General features: G+C 42.4%; 1 long non-coding RNA gene across 2 annotated transcripts; it reads left to right on the top strand.

Moving 5' to 3' along the window:
* The first annotated feature begins 2,083 nt into the window (after positions 1-2,083).
* Positions 2,084-15,463, top strand: LOC142740478 (uncharacterized). 2 transcript variants are annotated; one of them, XR_012880713.1, is made up of 8 exons: positions 2,084-2,176; positions 4,140-5,268; positions 5,359-5,429; positions 7,260-7,380; positions 8,451-8,517; positions 9,233-10,057; positions 11,601-12,240; positions 15,209-15,463. It is a non-coding gene; the product is annotated as an uncharacterized LOC142740478 (long non-coding RNA). The 2 variants fall into 2 exon arrangements; XR_012880714.1 differs by lacking the exon at positions 11,601-12,240.
* Positions 15,464-15,707: the final 244 nt, after the last annotated feature.

Genomic DNA, 15,707 nt, shown 5'->3' with positions numbered 1-15,707 from the left:
CAGATGAGCATGTAATATTTTTTTTATTTTTTTTCAGTGGGCAGTGTTTGGGGTTCTATCTACAGGGGGCACTATCTACATGAGGATCTATGGGGCACTATCTACAGGGGGCTCTTTGGGGAGAACTATCTACAGAAGGCTCTATGAGGGGCGCTATATACAGGGGGCTCTATGGGGGCACTATCTACAGGAGGCTTTATGGGGAGTACTAGCTACTGAGGGCTCTATGAGGGGCATTATCTACAGAGGGCTCTATGAGGGGCCCTATCTACAAGGAGCTCTATGAGGGGCACGATCTACAGGTAGTGTTGTGAGTGGCACTATCTGCAGGGGGTGGTGTGTGTGTGTGTGTGTGTGTGTGTGTGTGTGTGGTGCTTTACTTTACAGTGTTTGACACAATTTTATTCATGGGCACAGTGTCTGGTAATATTATATTCAGAAGCACAATGTATGGTGCTATTATATTCAGCTGTGCAGTGTATGATACTATTATACGCAGGGGCATAGAGTGTGGCACCATGAGAATTTTATCTTCATTTATAGGTGTGTAAATGTTGGAAAAGTGAGCAGCCGAAGACATCTGAGCGGCAAATTATGCAGAAATGCATCAAGGAGGAGTCGTCATGGAGGTCTGTACTGGATGGAAAAGAGGAAAAGAACGACTCCAATCTGAGAAGACGTCACCTGTGAGTCACTAAATGTTTATTCTCCCTGTGACTGATCAGTACTGTAGTCACTGTATGATCTGCACCGAGGAGATGGGTGTACCGTTCTTCTTTGTGACTGCAACTCCCAGCATATCCTTACCATTGTTCAGGCCATACTGGGAGCTGTAGTTTTGTCATACAAACTTATATGGCAAGGGTTAAACGAAATTTGTAAGTGATCTCTGTACTGAGCTCTATTTGTGCTTGTGCTGTATATATGTACTGTGCTTGGTTCTGGTGTTGTATTTATGTACTGAGCTTGGTTCTGGGCTGTATATATGTACTGAGTTTGGTTCTAGCGCTGTATATATGTACTGAGCTTGGTTCTGACACTGTATCTGTGCATCAGCCGAGAGATTTTTAACGGCTTACTGTGCACGCCACACTGTCCTCCACCCTTCTCACAGTCTAACTAAATGGGCTGAGCATGCTTAGGATATTGAATGTGCGCATATAGGTCTATACGTAATGGATGAGTTTAATATAACGTGTGGGTACGTAGGTATGTATGCTTATGTAATTATATTCATAGTGTAGCAATCCAGTTAAACATTCTGGACAGGGAATTTCTTTATTTAGAGTCCACTTAATATAGGGTTTATTTAAAATATTGTAATTGTTTTATTTGATTATTAGAACCATTTTCCATGGCGCGATACATCTCGAAACACCGCACACTTCACTCTTTGGCGCAAATGTCTTTGTCGGCAAAACAGAGAACCTGTTTTTAAAAATGTAAATCCCACCCCTGAGCCAATTGGTCAGTGACTGTAGTGTCCGGAATAAAAATAATATGTCATTTCAAAATGAGGTTGGTTATGATGAGATTATTAGACCTTATTATTGACAGTTTCACCCCTGATATAATTTATATAAGTGACACCAATGATATCATCTTTCTGAAATATGTCAGCTTCTATGTAACGTCTTCAAACAGACAAAAACTTCATCTGCTCACCAGGCCGTCCATGTGTCCAATAAACTCTCGGTGCGCGGATAATAGTCTGGTAACTTTGTGGAGCGTTAAAAATGAGATAATCCAGAACTCAAAGAAAGTTTGATAAAATGTATCCTTTATTATTATAACAGTTTATATCCATGTAGTAACAGATTACACGTTTCATACATTATATATTCTTAGTCGTAGCCCCTATAACCACACATGTATCTTTCTTCCATGTTTATAAACAGCAGTCCCATGTAACGCCTATATCCAGTGTATACACAGACAGTCTGTCCAGGCGGTAGGAGATAATCGATGATGTAACTGATACTGCAGTCGCTTATGATGTCACTGATGATGTCATAGACAGTACTAGTCGTTAGGTTCTATGTGCAGCTGGATTACACTCACTTTGCACTTGATATTTGATCAGTGTGTATCCTACAGATCACAATTTTTGGGCTTTTTCTAAAATGTTTGCCAATAACATCTGCACCAGGACTGTGATTGACTGTGTGATTGACAGGTAAGATGCAGCATGTTATGATTTATCAGCTATAATGTCATTGTTATTAATTATACATGTTACTGGATGCATATAATATATACACTATAGAATTCTCATATAAGGCCAGATTCACACTGGACATTACTGCAGCAATTTCTAACAACACCAACACATCACCACAACTATATGATTGCAGAAGGATTTTTGTTCTGATGGTTGTTTGTTTTTTTTGACAAATTGTTCAAGTTCCAGTAAAATGTTCCTATTAACACAAGTAACAACTGAACATGTGGATTTTACATTCAGATATTTCAATGTTTCATATTTCCCCATTAAAGTTACAACTTACTATTTCCTAAAAAATTGCAGCTATCAGTAATGTGTGAATGGAAATGTGAATTCTCAAGTATTTTCTAAAACAGACATGTCAGGAGAGACGTCAGATCCTCTATAATTTTTTATGTATGTTCTTTTTGACCTTTATATAAAATGTATTTACCTTTTAAATGGATTTTGCATAATTTAATATTGATGGCCTATACTTAGGATAGTCCATCTATATCAGATTGATGGGGATCCGACTCCTGCTACCCCCATGATCAGAGTAAAGGGGCTGCACCACAATGCTCAGCCCCATGTCCTCTTCATTGTTTGTTTTCCAGTATCCTCCTCACCTATACCCGATCCTCTAAATATACTCGTAATCCACAACGCCCCAGATGGTAATAATGATCCCTTAGTGCTCGACACAATAAAAGTGCCCCATCGGTAACCTTGCCCCCTGCAGATAACACCATACCCCCCTCGTAGATAGCTACACACAGACCCCCTGTAGATAGTACCACACACAGTTCCCCCTTGTAGATAGCCACACAGCCCACTTCTATCATCTATCTATCTATCTATCTATCTATCTATCTATCTATCTATCTATCTATCTATCTATCTATCTATCTATCTATCTATCTATCTATCTATCTATCTATTATCTATCTATCTATCTATCATCTATCTCATATCTATCATCTATCTATCTATCTATCTATCTATCTATCTATCTATCTATCTATCTATCTATCTATCTATCTATCTATCTATCTATCTATCTATCTATCTATCTATCTATCTATCTCATATCTATCTATCTATCTATCTATCTATCTATCTATCTATCTATCTATCTATCTATCTATCTATCTATCTATCTATCTATCTATCTATCTATCTATCTATCTATCTATCTATCTCATATCTATCTATCTATCTATCTATCTATCTATCTATCTATCTATCCCATATCTATCTATCTATCTATCTATCTATCTATCTATCTATCTATCTATCTATCTATCTATCTATCTATCTATCTATCTATCTATCTATCTATCTATCTATCTATCTATCTATCTATCTATCTATCTATCTACCTATCTATCTATCCCATATCTATCCCATATCTATCCCATATCTATCTATCCATCCATCCATCCATCCATCCATCTATCTTTTCTTCTTATATACTTCTTGTCATCTTTTAAGGGTCCAGGTACTCTATAACTTGTCCAAAAGATAAAATATTTGAGTATAAAACTGAACCTGCATTTTTAACTTTATTCATGAACTCATTGAGTGAATATGTGATGCTGAAAGTAGTGACTCCCCGACAAAAGTTCTGACTTTTACATATGGCTTATTCCCCTCCTTCATGCGACTGAGGCAGATAGGTAACTTCTAATACTCGGAGGCAGTCATAAATATCTAAAGGTGAAACCAAGTATCTCACCTTTGTGGACTAAGGAAGGCTGATATAGTCCTATAGTCCATTCAGGTGGTTCTCTGACTGCCTGTACAAGGTAGAGAAATTCTTTAATAAATAAATTAAATTTCCACTTTGGTGTAACTTCTTGTAACGTGACAACTTCTCTTGTATCTACCCTGTGATTAGAGATTTTATACTTTATGTTGGATTTTGTCTGAACAGATCCCTCGATTTGTCCCAGAACTGCTGCTGCCGGGGAATCCTCCTGAATACAGACTCAGGCTTGATCTATCTTCACTTTAATTTATCTTTCGTGTCTTTCCTTAACTTGTCTCTAAACCCGATATATATCCTGAGAAGTATGGCGCGAGATGTTAGAGTATACCTCCGACAGATGCCACGCATCAGCCTCCGTCACACATATACTCTCAGTTACTCTATATATTATTCTAGACAAAGGTCAGTTCACAAAGAGTTTTTTTGGCGAGGATTTTAACGCGGAAACAGCGTCAGAATCAGCGCCAAAAAATGGCCGAAATTGCCCCTTATTAATTTCAATGGGAGTCAGAGGCGTTTTTTTCATGGGACGCTTTTGGCCGCTTGGACATGCCGCAGTTTCCGGCAGAATCATTGGGAGGAAGAAAAATCATGGGGCACTCGTGTCTGAATGTTTTGTGCTGCGTTTTTGCCCGCGACCCTTGCATTAGCTTCAATGGCCATGGGTGAAAAACGCTGCGGGAAAAACGTGGGAAAATTCGTGCAGACAGTTCAAAATTCCTGAAGGAATTCTGAGGCAGATTTTTTTTCCACCTGCAAAAAAACTCTGTCTGAACAGGGCCTTACACTTTCTTCTATGTAACATATGGAAGGGTCTGTATTAGGCTATGTTCACACAAAGTATTTTGCAGGAGGAATATCTGCCTCAAATTTCCGTTTAGAAGTTTGAGGCAGATTTTCCTCTCCCTGCACGCCGATTTTCGCAGAGTTTTTTGCGGCGTTTTTCGTCCGCGGCCATTGAGCACCGCGGGCATAAAACACAGCGAAATACGCTTTCTCTGCCTCCCATTGAAGTCAATGGGAGGTCAGAGGCGGAAGCACCCGAAGATAGGGCATGTCGCTTCTTTTTCCCGCGAGGCAGTTTTACTGCTCGCGGGAAAAAGACGCTGACGCCTCCCATTGAAATCAATGGGAGGCATTTTCGGGCCGCTTTTGCCGAGTTTTGCGACGCGTTTCCCGCGTCAAAAAACTCGGCAAAATACTCCGTGTGAACATAGCCTAAATCTCTCCTCTGTTAAGTTTTCAGGCACCGCTAAGATTTTCCTCATGTTATCCCGGATTTATCATCCCAGAGGTCAGTTTCTTTTCTGTTTTTCTTCTATATTCTTCAGTTGTCCATTCGATTGTGTGTAATAATGTGTATTTCTTCTGTTCTGTATATTAGGAGTGAGGCCAGATCTGATCAGGAGACCCGGTAATGAATCGATCGATCATTGGTTCACCATAAACCCTGAGGTATATACTATACATACATATATGACTATAACCAGACAAGCAATGCACTAACATTGAATACTGGTTGGAATATACATTTCACACAGCAGAGAAGACGTCAGTTATGATGGTTCATACCAAGAAAAAGTCTATAGCTCTCCATTAACTGCTTTAGGCTTTATTCAGACGAACGGGAAAAACGTCTGTGCAACGCGCGTGATTTTCACCCGCGTCACACGGACCTATATTAGTCTATGGGGCCGTGCAGACATGTGCGTGATTTTTACGCAGCGTGAGTCCGCTGAAAAAAAGTCACGACATGTCCGTTCTTTGGGCGTTTTGCGTGAATCACGCACCCATTGAAGTCAATGGGTGCGTGAAAACCACGCATGTCGCACGGAAGCACTTCCGTGCGAACAGCGTGATTCGCGCAACAGCTGTCAAAAGGATGAATGTAAACAGAAAAGCACCACGTGCTTTTCTGTTTACAAACATCCAAATGGAGTGTCATAATGATGGCGGCTGCGCGAAAAGCACGCAGCCGCGCATCATATGCTGCTGCCCCACGGAGCTGTTAAGTGGTTTTTGCGGATGCAAAACGCCGCGTTTTTGCGTGCGCAAAAACGCCACGCTCGTGTGAGTGAGGCCTAATAGTGATACCAAATCCACTGCTGCCTAAATCTATAACTGTCAAATTGTATTTTCCATGAAGTGTAATCTAATTTGATAATATTTAATTAGAATTAGGCTCCAATCCCAGGGATTATGTATTATCTCTTCTATGTATATAATACTGATCATATCTTCTTTTTAATGAGGACGTGTCCGCTCTCCTGACATGTGAATAATTATATTTCCCATAAAATTATAATGCTGGAGCATCTCTTCTTAGCACTCTGCATTTTGCCATTCCTCTATTATTCCTCCTGATAATGTATTAATATGGGGGATACCATACTTTTTGTCTATAGTCCGTGTCCCTAAACATTCTGAAACTATCTGCAATGATTGTGTAGTATCAGAACATGACCATTGACAAAAGAAATAGCAGCACCCAATTGTCAATTTCTACATAGATTTCCAGGAGTAATAAAAGAGGAACAACACAATACAGATCTCTAAGAAAGGATACTTCAGCATTGCTATTATACAGGGAATTTATTTACTAAACCAGAAACCATAGAGAAAGGTCGGCACTTGAATGTTTATAAAAACCTTCTTCTCACAGTATATTTACGGCAGCCAATCCTGGACCTGAAACCTGCACCGTTTCACATTTAAGGCAGGGGTTTAAGATGGCTGTATCCGCGACAGAACAGCTAAATGTTGGGTTTCTGACGGTCAGACTTCCTGGCACCAAGGAGAGAAGACAGAAGCAGGTTTCACAGGGTCTTCAACTTTCAGCACTCCAGCTATTGTGAAATTACAACTCCCAGCAAGTCTTCACAACCAAATGCTTTATTATTCCAGCCAAAGGCTTTCAGGGCATGCTGGGAATTGTAGTTTCACAACAGCAGGAGTGCTGAAGATTGCTGACCTTTACACAGTGCTCAATAAGCGCTCTGTAGTGAATAGAGGCAACGGACAGCTGAATAGACCCAGCAGACTCCTAGCGGAGCCTGACAGATCCTATTTACTTATAAAGGGGTTCATGTGGGCTCTGTCTAGGTTTCATCATGTTGATGGCAGGAATACTGCTCAATGCTGCACTATTCTTTTCCGCCAAAAGTGATGGAACCCCTGAACAGAATACCAAATGTAAATATACCCTTCGTCGCATGTGATAGATAAAATGGTGCATGGTTCATTTAAATAATATACTGGCATACTAATATTAGAAATATTCCCTAGGCGGATACCCAAAGGCATATTCTGTCTGTATCATGATCTCAGGTCCAGGTGTATGAGGGTGGCTCAAAGAATAAGGAAAGCGCCCAACTAAAGCCCAGCTTATAAAGTAGGAGAGTCCAAGGTAAGTCCCGAATATTTCTTGTATCTCTTCACACACATTATATCACATATTTACTGGCTGGATGGTTTATAACAATAATGGATATTTTTTTTGGTACCGAAATCCAAGAACCCAATTTCAGTTTTCTCATATTGTCCCTCAGAAAACAAGGTTGTTTTTCCTAATATTCCCCCGCTTCAATACTGGGGGTGGTAGATGGAAGAATAGAACTAAATGGCCCTCACAAAATATAGTGACTTCTTATTACTGACAAGCTACAAACCTGTAATATATTAGGAAAAGAGACCAAGAACTTGGAAATCCGATGAGGTCAACTATGGATCCAGACGAAGCTGCCACCTAAACTTATTTGTCGTCAGCAAACTTGGTGCATGCCCAGTATATTCATTACATGTATCCACATTATATGTGTCCAGAGACACCACAAAAGAAAAAGAGAATCAGAAACTCCACATTTCTCTATAGTTACCCTTTAAGTTCTGGTTTATATAGAGATATAACTTTAAGCTCCTGGGCCTTGATGCCAAATCTATATCAGGTCCTGCCAACTATCATATACCATATATAATCTGGACACCACAGACACAATAGGCTGGTTTTATGTAAAATGGGCAACAAGCAAATTAGACTCGCACCCGCCATCCCACCACAACATTTTTTTATACAGTTTTTTTTATTTATCTGGTGGTCTAGGGCTGTGAAAGGGTTCAGTGTAAATTCACTGGTGGTTTAAGGCCGTAAAGGGATTATTTTTAAATTATCTGGTGGTCTAGGGCAGTCAAGGGGGTCAAAAGTAAACTCAGGATTCCTCTAGGAGATGGGGGCATTGGGGATTTTCCGAGATTGTGACCCTCTAATGCCAGTCATGGACACCTGGGCCTGTGTGTGACTCCAACCTCTTCCCCCCTATAGTTGTGTTCCCTGAGTTTAGACTAATATTACAAAATGTGTTCAATGTCTGACTCGCCCTGTGATAGAAAATGAAATGTGTGAAAGTAAATATATTATTATTCCTTATAGATATGGCGTTATTTTATGTATGTGTATTAAACCCATTATGTATTTTACAGACATTTATAACATCTGAATTTGTGGCACCAGTGACAGCCGACATGCTAGAAGATCCACTGTATATATGTAAGTATTATAGCAAATAACAACCTATAGAAATTCTATAATCTGATGTCATCCAGAATGTTCTTATAGAGACACATGACAAGACTGTGGGAACAAATTCCCCAATGTTGTACTACAGACCTGTCAACCAGGGTCGGCCTTAGGGGTGTGCGACCTGTGTGGTTACACTGGGTGCATCACCTGTCACTACTGAATGGGGAACCACTGGCCTTGATGTCTTGGGCACACATTGCTTGCACACCCAATCCCGACACTTGGTGCAAAAACCTAAGTAAAGGGCACTGCTCAGGGTGCAGATACATTCCCTAGTTAATGGATTACATTACAGTGTGGCAGGTAATATCTGTCTGGCAGAGTTATTTGGGCACTGTGTGATTGTATTTGAGTACCACCTCATTCACATTTAGCAAAAGTAAACGCTGGGAATTTTGCTGCAGCTCTATATTATTGAAATGCTCCATAAAGAAGATATTATGATATTAGTAATATATAAGGGACTTGTTATTTATGTAATTTCCTAATACATTGTTGGACTATGGAGGCAGCAAACAGCGCACACAGTGTCTACATTACGAGTGCGCCACCATACAGGTCCGTCCACATGAAATTGCTGTGTACATGAGCCCCAGTGTATATTTCCTTCATTGTTGGGGGATCGATACTGAGCACACGTCGGTCTGGAGAAATAAAACGACACAATTATCCTTTTTTACAGAACACCTTAAGATCGGCTGCCTGCTGCCAGGGGGACTCTCTGAAGCAATATTTCATCTATATGGGGTATGTCCATCATTAGTTACTATATACAGTACCCGCCAGTAGCTTTCTACACTGAAAAAGTGACGCGCAAAATACCCATAAGGAACCACAAGGAGGGCCATGTAGCCCCCAGGAAGAGAGGGGTAGCAGTGGGGAGTCTTAGATAGTTGGAGACGGATAGTGTAGGTAATGGGTTTCTTTGTCTAATATGGAGCTGGCCACATGGCTGATGGGGCCAAGTAGTCTGGGTGGAAATGTTAGGGAACAACAGGTGGTGGTTTTGGCCTGAAGGTAGATTTAAGGTAATTGATTCAGGGGATTAGGGGTGAAGTAAAGTTAATTGTGTAAGGGAATTAGGGGTGTAGTAGTGTAGATGGATTTAAGGCAACATCGCCATGCATTCCCGATACATCAAGACTTAGTAAAAGTATTTGCAATGTCTTGGGGCGGGGTAATGTCCAAACCAGGGTGCTGGCGGCTGCGGCAGCTCCTTGCAGTGGACTCGTCGGTGTCCTCGACCTTACGGCACCACAGGTTACATTTTCAGTAGACCTAGTTTAGGCTTTCTCTTTCAGTGTGAAACTGGGGGTGGCCGTACCACTACAGTACAATAGACAAGGAGTTGAGTGACTTACATAATCCAGTCATGGTCAGCAGACATAGGTGACAATGGATACTGGCAGAATGTTTTTATATTTACAGGACTCAAACAGAAAGTGGTGGAAGGGGTCAGGATATCACCACATATAGAGCGTCCACAAGTCATGTAGCACATGATGAGGTAAGTCTAACATTAGTTACTATATACAGCACCCGCCAGTCGTTTTCTGTTTTGCAAATATATTGAGCGAACAGCAGCTAAGTATAGGAGGGCAACCTACCTGCGACATACCTGGACGAAGACATTACTTCAAACAGAGGCAGACATAGACACCAGAGGGCCCCTGTACAAGAACAGTATATGGGACCCTTGTTCTTTAACCATAGATCATCCCCCTTATCATAGAGTATCTCCCCCCCTTATGTGTCTCAAATAATCCGCCTGTAATTGTGAGCTATGAAATTCATTAACTCAATCTTTTATATGCAATCTAATAGACAGTACGATGCTACTAGCTACTCATGGGGTGACATTGGGCCCCCGTAGCTTCTGGGCCTCAATCGGGGTTGTCAACATCTACTTCAGTAATTTCTGGACTACTTAGCTCAAAATCATGGACAGACCAAAATTTTTACAGAAACATTACAAAATCAAGAGTTAATGATAAAGAGATAGTGCCTCCTGTAGATAGTGCTCCTCATAGAGTCTCCTGTAGATCGTGCCCCGATATAGTCCCCTGTAGATCGTGCTCCTCATAGAGTCTCCTGTAGATAGTGCCCCCAACACTGCCCACTGAAGAACATTACATCATCACCTTTCCCCATTCTCGCGCCGTCCTCGAACGACGCATGTTGGGTCAGAGACCATGCCTCATCGCGCTGACTGCATCATTGCTAAAGTGCCGAATGGCGTTGCACTGGACTCATAATTCCCGTGCCACGCTAGGCAGCGCTAGACTAATTAATTGTATCCGCATCCTAAGGACGCGGATACAATTGAGGGAGCGGGGGCCGACTCTGGCTCCTGCTTCCCCCCACATCCTCCTGACCAGATTTAATTTTAACAACCGATTCGGGAGAACCAGGACAAACTGGCCGGATCCCTCCCAAGGTGCCGTGGCCACCGCTTCCCTTGTCTTTGCATTGTGTATGTCAATTTTGGCGCATGCACCCTGCGAACTTTTGATGGAAGGAAAAAAATCACGGACAGTGTTTTTTTTTCTCCCAGACTCTACCGACCGTCTGTAAATAAACGGACGGTTGGCAGCCCTGGCCCCAATATAACTGCACAGATCTCACATATGGTATGTCGTCCCCTGATTCATATTAGAAAGTCATATAGAAAAAGCCCTCTGATCAGTTAAATACCTAGGCCAAATAGGCAACAAACTTTTAATAGCCACTAAATTCCATGTTATGTAACCACTAACATTTAGCTATAGCATTGTAGGGGTAGGGGCAGCAGGACTGCTAATAACTTTACTCTGTGTGAATATTTGTATGAACCCCCCTCAGAAACCCCATAATAGTTACTGTTGTGATGTAATAAGAATATAGATCATTATAGTAACTCACTAATAAGAGACACATTGTAGAAGTATAAAAATTAGATAATATATAATACACATAAAGCTATAAAATACAACGTTGGGGACTGGTCTCTGTTATAGATAAAAATGTTTCCATTGATTGGGATTTGTCCTAATACGTTGTCTCTCTTACAGGGCCGCCATCAGGGGGGTATTAGGGGTACTACTGTAGGGGGCCCGGCCAAACTTAATTGAAAGGGGGGCCCGGCAACTGCCGCGACTTGCCTTTGGTAGAAAAAAACAGGCCCCTGCAATGGGGCCTGTTCTTTTCACCAAAATGTCGTGAGCTGCGGGCCCCCCTCTCGTGAAACACCGCCGTGAGCTGCGGGCCCCCCTCTCATCACCGGCGCGAAACACCACCCGCTTGCGCGCGTACAACCGCAAGCGCGCACCCGCGCGCGCATGACCGCAAGCGCCCACGCGCGAACGACCAGGCGCGCCGCCAAGAGGGAGGCGGTGCGCCCGCAACACAAGATCTAGGGGGAAGGACAGCCACACAGGGACAGCGGCGCACAGTCTACTTACCTGCTGGCCCGCCTCCGACTCGTCCTCCTCATTCTCCTCGTCCGCCTCCTCGTCCGACTCCGCCTCCGACTCCGCCTCCTTCTTCTCCAGAGCGTAGCTGCGTAAGGAGAGGGGGAGGAGTCTAGTTGTTGCGCGGGGGCAGGAGTTCTACGATCCCCGCCATTTTCTGGAGCCCGGAGCCTGGAGGTGAAGGACTGGACTGAAGACATCGCCTGAAGAGGACTGGAGTGGGAGCAGCTCTTCTGACACGGTGAGTAAAGTGTCTCAAAGTGCTGTTTAAGTATCTCCCTGTTCACACAGAGTATTTTGCAGGCCGAAAATATCTGCCTCAAAATTCCTTAAAGAATTTTGAGGCAGATTTTGACCTGCCCACACTATCTTGCCGCGTTTTTTTACTGCGTTTTTTGCCCGCTGTGATTGAGGACAGCAGACAAAAAACGCAGCGAAAAATGCATTTTCTGCCTCCCATTGATTTCGATGGCAGGTTAGAGGCGGAACCGCGGCAAGAAAGGACGTGCTGCTTTTTCTTTTTTCCGCAACTGGCTCCCATTGATTTCAGATTAAATCAATGGGAGGCGGTTTTGGAAGTTGTTTGGTGCTGATTCTGACGCAGTGTCCGAGTCAATATCAAGGCCCAAAAACTCTGTGAACTGGGCCTTATTGTTAGGGCTTATTCAGATGAACGTGTAATACGTCCGTGCAACGTGCGTGATTTTCACGCGCCTCGCGCGGACCTATGTTACTCTATGGGGCCGTGCGGACTGTCAGTGATTTTCATGTAGCGTGTGTCCGCTGCGTAAAACTCGCGACATGTCCGATATTTGTGCGTTGAAGTCAATGGGTGCGTGAAAATCACGCCCAGCACTTCCGCAGCAGTATAGACTATGAATGAAAACAGAAAAGCACCACGTGCTACAAACATACAAACAGAGTGTCATCATGATGGCGGCTGCGCGAAAATCACGCAGCCGCGCATCATACGCTGCTGACACACGGAGCTGTTATGGACCTTTTGCATTCGCAAAACGCCAAGTTTTTGCGCACGCAAAAAGCACACGCTTGTGTAAATCCGGCCTTAGGGTAGGAACACACTAGGCATGAACACTGCGGATTTTATGCAACACATTTTATTGTGGAAAATGCGCACTGTATCACAGTCGCAGCAGAGTGGATGAGATTTAAACAAATCTCATCCGCACGCTGCAAAAAAAATGGACCTGCAGTGTGGCTTTTTAAGCCGCAGCATGTCAATGTATTCTGTGGAATCGCTGCTCCTCTGTTGCGGAAATGCTGCGGTTCTGCCGCAAAAATCACACATGAGAAAAAAAAAAGGTACTTTTTTACATTTATAAAAAAGTTTAGAATTGCCCCGGCCGTAGTCCTGGTGACGCGATCCTCTATTCTTAGCGCAGCCCGGCCTCCTGTCATGGCGTTTCATCCCATGTGACTGCTGCAGCGGCACATGGTCTACAGCGTCATCCCAGGAGGCGGGGCTACGTTCAGAAGAGAGAGACTCGTCATCTAAACTACGGCCGGGGCAAGTCTAAACTTTTTTTCCCTGCAGGATTCCCGCAGCGGACACGCCTCACGAAACCTGTGCCACTATTTGGTGCGGTTTTGCTGGCAGAATTCCCTGCGGCTACCGGGGCGGATAAGCTGTGTAGTTTTACTCAGCGTATCCGCCTAGTGTGTCCCTTATGATGTCGCTCCTGGAGCTGCTGCCGGTCTCTGAATAGGCAGTTGGTCCAGTAGAATTTGGAATTATTTTTTTTTGTGAACCAGCTTAAAAAAATTCAAAACTTTTGTGTTAGGGCCTGTTCACATCACCGTTCGTTTCCGTTCCGGGGTTCCGTCTGAGGTTTCCGTCGGGTGAACCCCGCAACGGAAAGTGAAAGTGACAGCACAGCTTCCGTTTCAGTCACCATTGATCTCAATGGTGACGGAAACATCGCTAATGGTTTCTGTTCGTCACCATTCCGTCTGGTTTTCGGACGGAATCAATAGCGTAGTCGACTGCGCTAATGGTGACGGAAACAGAAGCTGTGCTGTCACTTTCACTTTCCGTTGCGGGGTTCACCCGACGGAAACCTCAGACGGAACCCCGGAGCGGAAGCAAACGGGGATGTGAACAGGCCCTAACACAAAAGTTTTGTATTTTTTTAACCCCTTAAGGACGCAGCCTAGTTTGGGCCTTAAAGCTCATTTTTCAAATCTGACATATTTCACTTTATGTGGTAATAACGTCGGAATGCTTAAACCTATCCAAGTGATTCTGAGACTGTTTTCTCGTGACACATTGGGCTTCATGGTAGTGGTAAAATTTGGTCGATATATTCAGTGTTTATTTGTGAAAAATTGCAAAATTTAGAGAAAATTTAGAAAAAATAGCATTTTTCTGAATTTAAATGCATCTGCTTGTAAAACAGATGGTTATACCACCAAAAATAGTTACTAGTTCACATTTCCCATATGTCTACTTTAGATTGGCATCATTTTTTGAACATTCTTTTTTTTTTCTTGGACGTTACAAGGTTTAGAACATAAACAGCAATTTCTCATATTTTTAAGAAAATTTCAAAAGCCTTTTTTTTAAGGTACCTGTTCTTTTCTGAAGTGGCTTTGAGGGGCCTATGTATTAGAAACCCCCATAAAACACCCCATTTTAAAAACTAGACCCCTTAAAGTATTCAAAACAGCATTTAGAAGTTTTTTTTAACCCTTTATGCATTTCACAGGAATTAAATCAAAGTGGATGTGAAATTCGCAAATTTCATTTTTCTTGCTGAATTTCAATTTTATTCAATTTTTTTCTGTATCACAGAAGGTTTTACCAGAGAAACACTACTAAATATGTATTGCCCAGATTCTGCGGTTTTTATAAATGTCCCACATGTGTCTCTAGTGTGCTCGTGGACTAAAACACAAGCCCCAGAAGCAAAGAAGCACCTAGTGCATTTTGAGGCCTCTTTTTTATTAGAATATATTTTAGGCAGCATGCCAGGTTTGAAGAGGTGTTGAGGTGCCAAAACAGTGGGAATCCCCCAATAGTGACCCCATTTTGGAAACTACACCCCTCAAGGAATTAATTTATGGTTGTTGTTACCATTTTGACCCTACGGTTTTTACTCAGCACGTATTTGAATTGGGCTGTGAAATTAAAAAAAATGAATTTTTTCCAATAAAATGTAATTTTTCATCAACATTTCTTATTTTCACAGGGAACAAAATACGTCATTTTGTTGCCCAATTTCTCCTGAATGCAGCAATACCCCACTTGTGGCGATGGGAGGCCTCAGAACGGAAAGAGCGCTGTGTGTTCTTTGGAGTGCAGATTTTGCTGGATTGGTTTTCGGTGCCATGTCGCATTTGCAAAACCCCAGAGGTATCAAAGCAATGGAAACCCACCAGCAGTGACCCCATTTTGGAAACTACACCCCTCAAGGAATTCATTTATGGGTGTTGTGACCATTTAGACCCCACAGTTTCTACACAGAATTTATTTGAATTTGGCTGTGAATTAAATAAAATTAAATTTTTTCCAATAAGATGTAGCTTTGGCTCAAAATATCTTATTTTCACAAGGAATAAAATACTCAATTTTGTTGCCCAATTTCTCCTGAGTGCAGCAATACCCTATTTGTGGTGATAAACTTCCGTTTGGGCCCATGGGAGAGCTCAGATGAAAGGAGCGCTGTGTGTTCTTTGGAGTCCAGATTT

Source organism: Rhinoderma darwinii, chromosome 2 (genome assembly GCF_050947455.1).
Source record: "Rhinoderma darwinii isolate aRhiDar2 chromosome 2, aRhiDar2.hap1, whole genome shotgun sequence".
Taxonomy (NCBI): Eukaryota; Metazoa; Chordata; class Amphibia; order Anura; family Rhinodermatidae; genus Rhinoderma; species Rhinoderma darwinii.
Note: the sequence above shows the minus strand (reverse complement) of the source record. Positions and strands in the feature narration are given on the sequence as shown.